The 12,929-nt window shown below is 46.9% G+C and overlaps 1 protein-coding gene across 1 annotated transcript in view; it reads right to left on the bottom strand.

Annotated features, from left to right (window-relative positions):
* Positions 1-12,232, bottom strand: part of GPAM (glycerol-3-phosphate acyltransferase, mitochondrial) — a 70,082-nt gene extending 57,850 nt beyond the window's left edge. Inside the window, exon 1 of the mRNA XM_047760609.1 lies at positions 12,006-12,232. The gene's annotated coding sequence lies outside the window, so the exon portion shown is untranslated. The remainder of the gene's footprint in view (positions 1-12,005) is intronic.
* Positions 12,233-12,929: the final 697 nt, after the last annotated feature.

Genomic DNA, 12,929 nt, shown 5'->3' on the forward strand with positions numbered 1-12,929 from the left:
TCTCTCTGAAAAAAAACCTCTTGATCTGTTTTCTTCTTACTGTCTGCCTTTCCATTAGAATGTGAGCACCATACAAGCAGGGATCCTCTGTCTTGACTTCTGCTGTACCCTCCCCACCGCCCCCACCACCCCAAGTCTTCTTAGCACACAGAAAGCACTAGATATACATTTGTTGGATAAAGGAATGGATGATCATCATAATAGTGACACTTATTGAGCTTTTCCTCTGTGCCAGGCACAGGGCTGCAAATTTTTACATATACCATCTCACAGAGTTCTCACAGCCACCGTCCAAGCTAGGTATCTCTCTCTTATCCCCACGGCACAGGTTAGGCTTCAGAGGGGTTATGTGGCTTTTCTAATGTCAAAGCTGCCAAGTGACCAAGACCTGATCTGAACCAAGGTATGTTTGTCTCCAACACTCACACTCTTAAATCAGGAATCAGCACACTTATTTTTCTGTAAAGGACCAGGTAGTAAATGTTAAAGACTTTGGGAGCCATATGGTCTCTGTTGCAAATACTCAGCTCTGTTGTAGAAAGAAGCCATGACAATGCATCAACAAAGGGATGTGGCAGTGTGCCAACACAACTCTATTTACAAGGGGTGGGCAGGATTTGGCCCAGCGGCCATAATTTGCAGATCCCTCCTGTATGTCATCATTCTATCTAGACTTTGCTAAAAGAGGGTTAAACCAAAGAAGAGGGGAGTAAAAGAAAAGCATTAAAATGTATGCTCTTCAAATAAGAAAGAGGGCAGGTGGATAAACTAGGTTTAAAAAGGCAAAATAGGTGATAGAATTCTGGTAGGGGTTAAGAGTCTACTGATTCCACTTCTCAATTGAATTAGAATAGCCACTGAAGGTGATGGGAAAGTTTAATTCCGACAAGGTCTTCTATTTGAACCAAGGTTCCATTCATATTGTAATCATATGTGATTTCACCTGCCAGCACTGGAACAGACCCCATAACCTCTATCCCAAGCAGACCCAAGAGAACCAGTATTGAACAACAAGGTGTCCCAAGGCATTCTATTAAAACGTCCTCTCTCAACCCCTGAGCCTGGAAGTGGCAGTCTTTTCTTCTCAAGCCAATGTATGAGTTCACTGGCAAGAAGCGAAAGACAGGCTGTACTTCACAGGCCGGAGCCAGCCCAGAGAAATTTCTCACAGCCTCCCTGGGAAGGTGAATATGTTTGTGCCCAGTTATTCAATCAGAGTGGCTCTTGAGACTGAATATCAGCCTTAAAGCAAAAGATCAACTCACCAGTCCCTTCAGATTGGGCTGCAAGGGAAGGGCTGAACTTTGAGAAGGTGAAAGGAAGGAACAAGCGTACTTTCTATCATGCTTGGCTGTGCATGAGCAGAGGCTGGTGTGGGCTGCAGCCTTTGAGGGGTGGCAGGGGAGCAGACCTCCTCTCCACACTCTGTTTTAGTCTCAGCTCTGGAGCACAGAAACACAGTAGACAAAATACTCATTTCTCTCTTACCCTCAAGAAAGTATCCCACTGGAAATAGCACAAGGTTCTTAAACCAGTAGGTCTATTTTCCTCAATCTGTGTGCAATTTTCTAAACGTGGGCTTCAAATAGTGTTTGTTGTTTGTTTTTCCCCATATTTAGAATGGATTTTTTTTTTTTTTGTCTTTCATGCTTTTAGGGCCAAACCTGTGGCATATGGAGGTTCCCAGGCTAGAGGTCTAATCAGAGCTGTTGGTGCCAGCCTGCCCCGGAGCCATAGCAACACCAGATCCAAGCCGCATCTGTGACCTACACCACAGCTCACAGCAACGCCGGATCCTTAACCCACTGAGCGATGCCAGGGATCAAACCCTCAACCTCATGGTTCCTAGTTGGATTCGTTTCCGCTGAGCCACAACAGGAACTCCTAGAGTGGATATTTTTAATCATTATCCAGGCAGTAGGTGAAGGATAATGTTGATCAATGAACCCTTAAAAGAAACAAGTCGACCAAGAATTGTTGGGAAATTACATTGATTCTATTAACAGCAGGTGGCAAAGATGCAGACCTTAGGTTCCTGAACCTTCTCTGAGCCTCTGTGTGTGTGCTTTTCTGTAACATTCAGTTTTTAAGAACCCTGCTAAGTCAGTTTAACCAGAATCCCCACCTTCAGTATCTGATTGGTTTCTTATCTTCTGCCTTGCCCTGGGTAATGACTGACATCCCCGCCTGTCTTCAGCCAAGAATCCTGTTAGGTCGGTTTACCCAGAATCCCCCTCCCCCATGATGTTTCTTCTTAGTAAGTTTCCATCCACTGACCCCCAACCTGCTCCTGAGCTGTAAACCACCACTTGCCATGCTGTACTTGGAATTGAGCTCAATCTCTCTCACCTACTGTAAAGCCCCATTGCAGTGGTCCTTATGCTTATCACCATGGTCCCCAGTAAAGTCTGCCATACCATTTTTAATGAGTATTGTTCAGCATTTGTTTCCCTCTAACACAGGAAGGCAGCCGCCGCATGGTAGAACCAGCATCTGGAGGGGAATCCAGGGATGCAAGATGCTCTGCATTATTCAGCAGTGATGTCCTGAGTTCTCCTCCCCACTTGCTTTGTTTTTCTGAGCCTGACTTTTTTTTTTTCTTTCCTTTTTAGGGCCACACCCACAGCATATAAATTCCCAGGCTAGGGATCAAATCAGAGTTGCAGCTGCCAGCCTAGCCACAGCCACAGCAACACCAGATCCAAGCTGCATCTGTGATCTACACTGCAGTTCATGGCAATGCTGGATCCTTAACCCTCTGAGTGGGGCCAGGAATCGAACCCGCGTCCTCATGGATACTAGTCAAGTTTGTTACCACTGAGCCACCCTGAGCCTGTTTTCTTATCAGCAACACAATGAGTCAATTTCACGCCTTTTCATCTACACAGATGCCCATTTTTTTGTTTACTGTTTAACATCTACCAAATTTACTGTTGCTATTAGTTAGTATTTAAGATAGTTTATATTATCAATGAATAATGATTTCTATTGAACACTCTGTATTTAAGAATTGTGCCATATTCTTTCCATGTGATCTAATATTTAGTTCTCACCACCTCCCTGTGAGGAGGAAGACTTGTGATTTGCAGATTCACAGAAATGACAGCTGAGGTTCAGGGAGGTAACAAATTTCCCCAGGTCATTGGAGAGGAAGCAGCAGAGCTGGGATTTGTGGCTGACCTTTTTTTTTTTTTTCTTCTTCTTCTTCTTCTTCTTCTGAGAACTACACTGTGTTCATGAGCTCTGTAGCCTCTGGTCAGCATGTGACTGGAGAGGAAAATGCAGATTCAATTCCCTTGCCTGACTTTTTATTACTTCACTCTGACGCCTCTTGCTGGGTCAGGCTGTAAACTAACAAGATGCTTTTCCTGGAGGGGATCATGCAGGACCTACCATGGATGTTCAACACAGGGTCTTTGCCTTTGAGACACTTAGAATGCAGAAGAGATGATAAAAGCCACAGCCAAACTGATGCCTCAGGAGGAGCAGTGCTGATAAACAAATAAAGTAGTTCTCTCAATTCCATAATCTTTTTTTTTTTTTTTTTTGGCCATGCTGGTAGGATGCAGCCAGGGATTGAACCCACAACACAGCAGCAACCCAAGCCACAGCAGTGACAATGCTGGATCTTTAACCACAAGGGAACTCCCATCTTGAATTCCTTATTGTCATTGCTGTGCTCAAGCCAGCAGGAAACAATGGCGTCTGTAAATCTCTGTTTGTTGCAGAATCTTTTTCTTTGCTGGGGAGAGGAAATTCCCTTAAGGATGGACCAAGTCAATGATCTGGTGATACAGAGAGTCAGGGTTCTCCTTGAAACAAACAGTTGAGGATTTACTTTTGAGATGACATGTCAGTGTTGGCCTGACTGGGAAGGGGGTTGAGGCACATGGTGGGATGAGGGTAGCTTCCCAGAAATAGTAGAACCAGGCCAGCAAAGTTACTGGTTTGTGCAGATTGGATTCTCTCAGGGGGTGGAGGAGAGAAAAGGGGAATGAGTTTAATTCACTGATTGTCTACTATGATCTTCATGATTTTTTTTTCTTTTTGTCTTTTTGCTATTTCTTTGGGCTGCTTCCACGGCATATGGAGGTTCCCAGGCTAGGGGTCTAGTCGGAGCTGTAGCCCCGGCCTACGCTAGAGCCACAGCAACGCAGGATGCTAGCCGCGTCTGCAGCTTAACACCACAGCTCACGGCAATGCCGGATCCTTAACCCACCGAGCAAGGGCAGGGACCGAACCCGCAACCTCATGGTTCCTAGTCGGATTCGTTAACCACTGCGCCACGACGGGAACTCCTGATCTTCGTGATTTTATATGCACTGAGAATTAAGTCCTGACAACAACGGGTGAAGTTGCTGTTTTACGAATGAAGCTAGTAAGAATACAAAGGAGGATTCTCATTCTTTCACTCTTTACCTTAATGCCTGTGTAGACAACATCTTAATCTAATCAAATAGAATAGAATACCTATAAAATAGAATTCTTAATAGAATATAAAAAATATTTAGGGAGTTCCCATTGTCACTCAGTGGGTTAAGAATTCATCAAATATCCATGAAGATGTGGGTTCGATCCCTGGCCTTGATTGGTGGGTTTAAGGATCCAGTGTTGCCATGAGCTGTGGTGTAGGTCATAGACGTGGTTCAAATCTGGCGTTGCTGTGGCTGTGGTGTAGGCCGGCAGCTGCAGCTCCAATTTGACCCCCTAGCCTGGGAATTTCCATATGCTGCAGGTGCAGCCATTAATAATAATAAATTTAGGCTGTAAAACCTAATACATTGCCTAGCATATTGTAGGAATGCAAGAGAATAGGGTAAGGTAACGACTTTTTTTTTTGGCTGCACCCACTACATGCAGAAGTTCTGGGACCAGGGACCAAATCCAAGCCACAGCAATGACAATGCCATGTCCTTAACTGCTAGACCACCAGGGAACTCTGAATTAACAACTCTTAATGTGGTTTCTCAAACTTAAATATCATCTGATCCAACAGTTCTCAACTGGGGGTGATTTTACTCCCCAGCAGATATTTGAAAATGCCTGGAGATTGTTATTGTCACAAAAGAGGGGAGGAGGGGTCCTGGTATCTCGAGGGCAGAGGCCAGAATGCTGCCGAGCATCCTCCCCTGCATGGGACAGCTTCACAGCAAAAACATATGACCCATCATGTGAGTGGGGCCAAGACTGAGAAATTCTGATCTAATCCAACATGTTTGACACACAAGGAAACCATGACCCAGAGAGATAAAGAGACTTGCCCAGGGTGATACATCACCAACCAGTTGACGGCAAATCCATGATGAAAAACATCCCCTGGAGCCTGCTACAAGGGTTCTTGCCAGAACTCAAGGCTGACCAGCCAGAAGGCTGCCTGCCACAAGAGGCATGGGTTCAGCGGGAAGGAAAGACTGTTGGCTTAATGGCCCAGGCAAACCAAACAGAGCTGCACAAGTTCAAATGGACCAAGACTGTTGCTCTTCACTTTGGCTCATCCCCTGAATAAGCAGGAAAGGGAGGTTCCAGGGAACTAGGAGACCAAGACTCAGAACACAGACTGCTCACCCAGAGGCCCTTGCTGCCCACTGGCTTCAGACTCCCACTCCTTCCTTTCCTTAGGGTTACACACCGAACTCAATGATCAAGTCAAAGAAAGAATTTTCTTTTGATGATTGAATAGGCACAACATTGTAAATCAACTATACTTCAATAGAGCTTTTAAAAAATCAAATAGGCAAGTTAAAAACATTAAAGGAGTTCCTGCTGTGGTATAGTGGGTTAGGAGTCTGACTGCAGTGGCTTGGGTCTCTGTGGAGGCATGGGTTCCGTCCCTGGCCTGGCACAGTGGGTTAAGTATCTGGCTTTGCTGCAGCTGTGGATTCGGTCCCTGGCCAGAGAACTTCCACATGCCATGGGTGCAGCCATAAAAGTAAAAATAAAAAATAAAAACAAAAAATATTAATGATCAAGTGGTCATATTAGATCAAGTAGAAATTGCCAGAAACTGATTCTGTCTAAAACACAGTATGTTTTAGATGTTATTTGCATGGTCATTGTCACCACCCACAATTTCTGGGCCTCTTTTGTGCCAAGAGCTATGTTGGGTCCCAGGGGAGAGATGGGCAGAAGGAGAAGAGTGTCCACCAACCTCACACATGAGGAATATCCTTGACCTCAAGATGTACTCAGTCCAAACATGAGGGTCTCCTTTGCAATCAGCATCACAGAACAAAGCCAACATTGCCAAGTGGGTAAAACAAAACACTCCTTACAACCAAGTGGCTGAACCTAGAATGACTCATTCATCTTAAACAACTTTTAAACATTCATTTTAAACAACCTCAGAAACATTCGACTGCAGCCCAAGAATTTGGACTTTACCACTTGTATTATTGGGATTTGGTTTGCCTGGTGGATATTTTCTTCTCTCCATCAAGCTTCATGGGGGACATCCAATGCCTTGGATTATACCTAGAATGGCAGTGTAACCAGATGTAATATGGGACTTGATTTAACCAGAGCAGATGCTTTGACCACAAGGTCCCCTGTCTAAGAAGGTAGACATGGGGTCCCCAAAAGGCTCCCACAAGCTGGGGTACTGGTGTCTTTTCCAGCAGTCTCTATGCTGCATTTCAGTGGGAGCTGGAGATCTCAGTTAACACAATTCTCAAGATCGACTTTTATCTTGAAATTTCAATGAAAAATTAAACATTCTGATAACACCAAGTACTCATGGCTTTTATTTCCATTGCAGCTGCTTTCTGAGACGGATAATTCCCCTTTAGATTTTCATGAGTTTGGCCCAGAAATTGGACACTCAAGGCATTAAACATACAGGAGCCAAGGACGCCAAGAAAACAGTAGTTTCTATTTAAGGACTTGGCTGGCACAGGCAGCTAAGTGTCTTGGGGAAGTGAGTGGAATTTGAATATGGCAGCTCTGCCACTCTGTAATAGACTGGAAAATCAGATACTAAGACACGCTAGGGGCTCCTGCTTGGGTTTGGACATGGGTGCTAATTTCAGTGATGAGCTGCTTGTTGAGCACTGCTTCCCAGACTTTGAGCTGTCACTGTTTTCTTCTGCCCTGTCAAAATACTAAAATTAAACTCAACAGAAATGTACAATCTACAAACACCACCATTTAACAAAAGAAAGAATGTTTTAACATCCCAACACACAGACAGAACAGACTCTTAGAACAAGGGGAAGTTTTTTAAACTGAATACCCGTAGCATCTTAAAGAGTTGCTACTTTGCCTTCGGTTCTCACGTCACCCTAGACTGGAAAAACCTCATGGACCAGCACCCATCTGCAGTCTGGAATCTGGGTACTGTAAACAGCTACTGGAGTTGCATGGAAAAGAATTAGGTTTGGGACCCAGCTTGAATGGAGAAGATACTCCAGGGCAAGGACAGGGAGGGGTGAGGAGTTGGAACTGAGGGGACAGGAGTTACCCTGAGAATAAGCTCTCTGTTTGATGGAGGCTCTCACCTTGCTGTGATGCTACAGTCCATTGCTTGTTTAATTACCCATCTCTTCCACTGGACTTCGAGTACCTCGAGAGCAGTGACTGTACCTTGTTGCCCCCAGCCACAGAGCTAATTAGATGTGGTAGTGTCTCAAGGGGGTATATGAAGGAGCAATGGCAAAGCACATGGGACACACAGTGCTGCTTCAAGGACCCATATGATCTGAGGACTAGAGGGCATATTTTCTATTGTCTAATCATGCAGGCAGTTTCTGGCTGGTGTCATGCAAGATGTTCCACCTCCGTCCTACCTGGCAATCTCAACTTGAGCATCCTCCCACTAGATAATTAAAATGTGCCCCCAGGGGACCTTGGTAGAGGTCAGGACTGCTGCCATACCTGGAAGACGCCAAGGGACCACTGAGTAAAGACCACTCTTATGGTCTCTGCAGCTATCTGGGCAGGAGCAGGGCTGGGGGTGGGGAGCAGCCAGCCTCCTGCCTGCTCGCCGCTTGATCCTCTTGGTTTTCTCATTGCCAATTCTGAGCAGGGTTTTCAATTTTCCCAGGCCCCTGTTTGTCATAGTCACTTTCTGGAACTGACTCAAAAGGAAAACATCACCAGCCCTGTTACCAGGAGCCCTCAGGGTTAAGTTCTGCAACAAGCACCCCTTCCCTGCAGAGACAGTCCAGCCTATAGAGAAATGGATGTGGCTTTTTTTCAAGACTCATTTTGAGTGGAATTTTTTTTTCTGCCAACCCGATTTCTGATAGGAGGTTGAAGCCCAATAGACAGAGCCAGCTTCAGCTAAACTTCCCATCGGCCCCACCAGGCACTGGGTGGAGGCCAAGTGCCATGCTTACCCAGCAAGTGCACTGGGGCAAGGGAGGACCTGAAGGGGAGAGGACTCGGAGCCTGGGAGTGATGATTGAGCTTTTTCATTAGCTGGCTCAGTGTGGCAACCAAGAGCCCCATTAAACATCTGAAATGCTACTCAGTGGCTGGAGAACTGGGTTCCACTTTAGTGGAATTAGCAAGGCTGTGGGTTCTGGGAACTGAACGGTGAGCAAATAATATTTGCTCTCATTGAAAATATCCTGCCATTTTCCTCTTACAACCTGTTGGGGAGAATTTGCCTTGGGGGTACCTCTTGCCATTCAAAATCTTGGAAATGGTCTTGTCTAGGATATTGTTTATGGCATCACATCTCTGTTGCTTTCTCAACATCGAATCCTCTATGACTCTCCCACCAAACAGAGGTTTTCGCATCCCGAGTTCAGGTAAAGACAATTGTGTGCCTTGAGGTATCAATCCCACTGCCGTCTTCCCACCATGACTGCTCCCTTCAGGCATCACTGACCCTGGGAGGTCCTATCTGACCTTACTGTGGCCAGCAGGCAGCAGGTGGGCATCAGCTGGCAGACGGCCAAAGGCAAAAGAATGAGGCCCCAGGTAAGGAAGAAGAGACAGAGGGAGAATTGATGCCTCTGAAGGTCATGAGCACAGGTTCCCCGACAGGGAAGGTGGGAGAGAACTGAAGATGCGGATGCTGTCCTTTTAGGAGCCCAAGACTAATCATTCCCTTTTATCACTCTCTGCAGGCTCACCCTGCCCATTACCTTCCAGAATTTCTGGCTGGGTCTGGAGAAAATGCCAACCAGCTCCTTAGAAGAGCTGTCACTGAAAGTCCCAGCCAGAGGGTTCACAAAAGACACTGTGTGCAGCACAGAAGGAACACGGTGCTCCTGGGAGGCAGAGGGGTGGGGACAGGTAGCCTTGGGCACAATCAGGGGCAACCAGAGAAGACGGGGGCCCAGGCCCAAACCCTCTGCTCCCTGCCTTCCTCCCAGCCTGCCTGTGCTTGGGATTTCACCACCAGAGATGACCACCGCGGTTCATCATCTGGGAAGGACATGTAGGAACTTGGGTGAGAAAGACCCAGAGAACTGGTTATCTGCTCCCCCCACACCCAGCGTCCCTAGGAAGGGGCTTAGGGATTTTCATCCATAGAAACCGCCCCAGGGGAGGGAGGGTCCTGGGCTCCAGCTGGGAGTAGGAAGGAGGGGCTAGAGAAAGGGGATTCTAGAAGGAGGACTTGACCAATGTGTTTGGACCCAGCCCCTCTCCAGCAGTGGAGGCAGCTGGGTAGGCGAGCACTGGACAGGGAGTCAGGAGGCCCCTGTTTCCTCTGGATCTATCGTGTATGGGTCAAGAAATCATAAAACACCTGGAGTTCCCGTCGTGGCGCAGTGGTTAACGAATCCGACTAGGAACCATGAGGTTGCGGGTTCAATCCCTAGCCTTGCTCAGTGGGTTAAGGATCCGGCATTGCCGTGAGCTGTGGTGTAGGTTGCAGACATGGCTCGGATCCCACGTTGCTGTGGCTCTGGCATAGGCTGGCAGCTACAGCTCCGATTGGACCCCTAGCCTGGGAACCTCCATGTGCCGCGAGAGCAGCCTAAGTAATGGCAAAAAGACCAAAAAAAAAAAAAAAAAAGAGGAAAAGAAAAGAAATCATAAAGCACCAGAGATCAGCACTTCAGTCTTAGGCATCCTTCAGCCCATCCCCCACACCTCCCTCACTTTATACTCAGACTCTGAGTCCAGAGAATGTCAGGGCTTGAACAAGGTCATACAGAGCACCTACTGCATTCTGGTGGAAGCCGTGTGTCAGGTGCTCACATGTTGTTGGTTCATCAAAGAGGCCCTGGCTACCTCCCCACCCCCACCCCTATCTAAATTAGGTCCTTTGTTCTGTTTCTCGTCACAGATGGGGATGATCTATTTATTTGTGCGATTTTTTTTTTTTTTTAATGTCCACCCAATTCGGCTATCACCTCCACAAGGGTAGGAAGCCTTCTCTGACGGATTCTTCACTATGTCCCTATGCTTTGCACACAGTCAGCACACACTGATGTTTACTGAAAGCTGAGTCTCTGTTCACAAAATAACCTCATGAGAGAAGTGTTATACCTATTTTACAGATGAGGACATTGGGGGCTTAGATAATTTAAAGAACAAGTGGAGAAAGCAAATTTCAGCAATGGATCTGAATGACCCTTCCCCCTCGGGCTGTACTACTCTTCCAACAAAGATTAGCAAACTAGGGAGAGTCCCTTAAGCTGGGGGCCTTGGCTCAGGCTTTTGGGGCCACGATGTTCTAGGCCCAGATGCCCCAAGATCACTCCCTGAGAGAGGAGGAGAGGGAGAGGGGTCACTCCAGAACAGAGGGCAGCTCAGAGCCAGTGTCCCCAGGCAGGGGCCTGGTCTTGACAAGCCAGGTGCTAGCTCAAGATCCAAGAAGCATAACTATGTACCAAGCTTGAAAGGGACTTACTTTGATGAACTTCTCAGACTAATTACTCTGAAGAGACTTAAAAAATCCAGTGGGCCTCAGTAGAGAAAATTCCCCAGAAACCACAAGATATTATCAGGAGGAAGAACCTTCCATCCTGTGGAGCAGCTTTGTGGGACCCAGCCTTGAGAGCACCCCACTTCAGCAAACAAAGCAGAGACAACCCAGCTATGAACATTTGAGAATTAAGACCACACAGAGGGAAACATCTGGAGATGAAGACAGCCACCGAGACTAGAGAAAGGAAAAGCAGTTGGCATGGCTATTCCCTAACCTAAAATGCATATGGAAAAAATCAGTTTTAATCAGTTTTAAGCATAGCATAAACACAATACATAGAAGTATTTTTTTTTTCACTTAATGCCAAAATAAAATGACTGTTTTCCTTGGTTTTGTATCATACCCTCCCTCCTCAACCACCTTCAGCTAAACCTAACAATTAGGATAAAATCCATGCTTTCATCTCTCTTTCATCTTCATTCCAAGAGGTCTTGTCTCTGCTGGCACCACAAGCAGCCCAGCGTTCATTCATAGCAAGGAAGTCCTTGGACATCAAGCTCTGCCTGCCTACGCCACCCCCAACCCCTGCCAAGTTCCAAAAACACCGCTGAGGTGGGATTATGATGAGAATGAGAATGGACAGGGCACATCAACACGGACCCCAGAAAAAATGGGGAACACATTCTTATAAATAAGGTGCTCAGCCCCACTCTTCCTTCTCTGATGCCAACATCACAAGGCTTAGTACCACCGAGGAGAAATTCCCAGGCTGGTGTCCCATCTGCAAATTCAAGTTTGACAATGTTTCAGGCTAAAGCAAACGGATTTCTCATAAAGTCTGCAACACTCTCTCGGGACTTTGGAGTTCTGAGCCAGGGAAAAGGATAACAAGGTGGGGGGATGGTCAGCTCGACCTCAAGAAGGATTTCATGGAGGGGGGACAAATGCACCAGATGTGAATGCAACCTCAAGATGGCCACACAGCTCTCTCCAGCTGCAAACTTTTGCCTTTTTCTAGAATTCCAAGATTATGAGTTCTCTTTCCTTTCACTTCCTTCCTCTACCGTCTCTGCCTTTCCTCTTGGCTGCCCCCAGCCCTCCGCCCCACCCCCACTTCTAATGTATTAACATCCTAAAAAATTAGGAACCCCCCCCCCACAAAGAAAATTGTTTTAAATACCTGTATCCTTGAGTCTGTGCTGCTTGAGTATGTCCAAGCAGTTGATCAGCAAAGCAGATGGAGACTCTGGAGCAAACAGCCCCAAGCCTGCATGCAGGGGACTAGGGGATGAATGAAAATCTCCTGTGCCTGCCTGTTTGTAAGGCCAGAGATGGAAGGACTTTGGGTGCTCGGGAGTAACCTCAGAAAAAGTCCCTGGGGAAGCAGCAAACTCTCCAGCACAGTTTTGAAACACCACGGAAGGAGGAAGCCTCTTTAATCAAATAATAACCAGCCAGAGATAAGGCCCTCTAGGACGAGCTCAGCTGACCAATCACAGCCTTCCTTCTGACCGCCAAGGACAAGCAGACCCAGGCTTCTGGAGTGAATTTCAGGGATTGTTATCATTTAACGATGCTGCTGCTGGTATCTTCTTGGCTTTGCCTGGCAGGATTTTCTGAGCGGGAAGAGGATCTCTGAGCCCTGACGCCTCCTTCTCGGTGGAGGCACCCAGCCCCAGGGGCTGCAGCTGAGGACCCTGAGCGATCACGTGGCCCCCAGCTCCCAACCCTGAGGCTTCCGCATTGCCAAGGGAGTTGTCACAGCAGCTGGGAAGCAGGCCTGGGTCACCAGGGCTGAGCCTAGATGACACCAGATGTACAACTCATTGACTTGTGACCCTAGCGACTCACTCTTACATCTTGGAAATGCTTCTCGTGCATTTCCAAGGGGTCCTTAATTAGCAGTGACTTTGAACTTTTCTCTAATCTTCAGCCTTCCCAATCACCCTCCCCTTCCAATGTTATCAGTGCTCAAGCCACAGAGGTATCATAAGGAGGGTGGATTCTGGGTGCTAAGCAGGCCTGGGAGTAAATAATGACCCTCCAGCTCTCCAGCCCTATGGCTTTGAACAGGCCACTTAACCCCTTCCTCACTGAGTTGCTG

This window comes from Phacochoerus africanus, chromosome 15 (assembly GCF_016906955.1).
Source record: "Phacochoerus africanus isolate WHEZ1 chromosome 15, ROS_Pafr_v1, whole genome shotgun sequence".
In the NCBI taxonomy this organism is placed as follows: domain Eukaryota; kingdom Metazoa; phylum Chordata; class Mammalia; order Artiodactyla; family Suidae; genus Phacochoerus; species Phacochoerus africanus.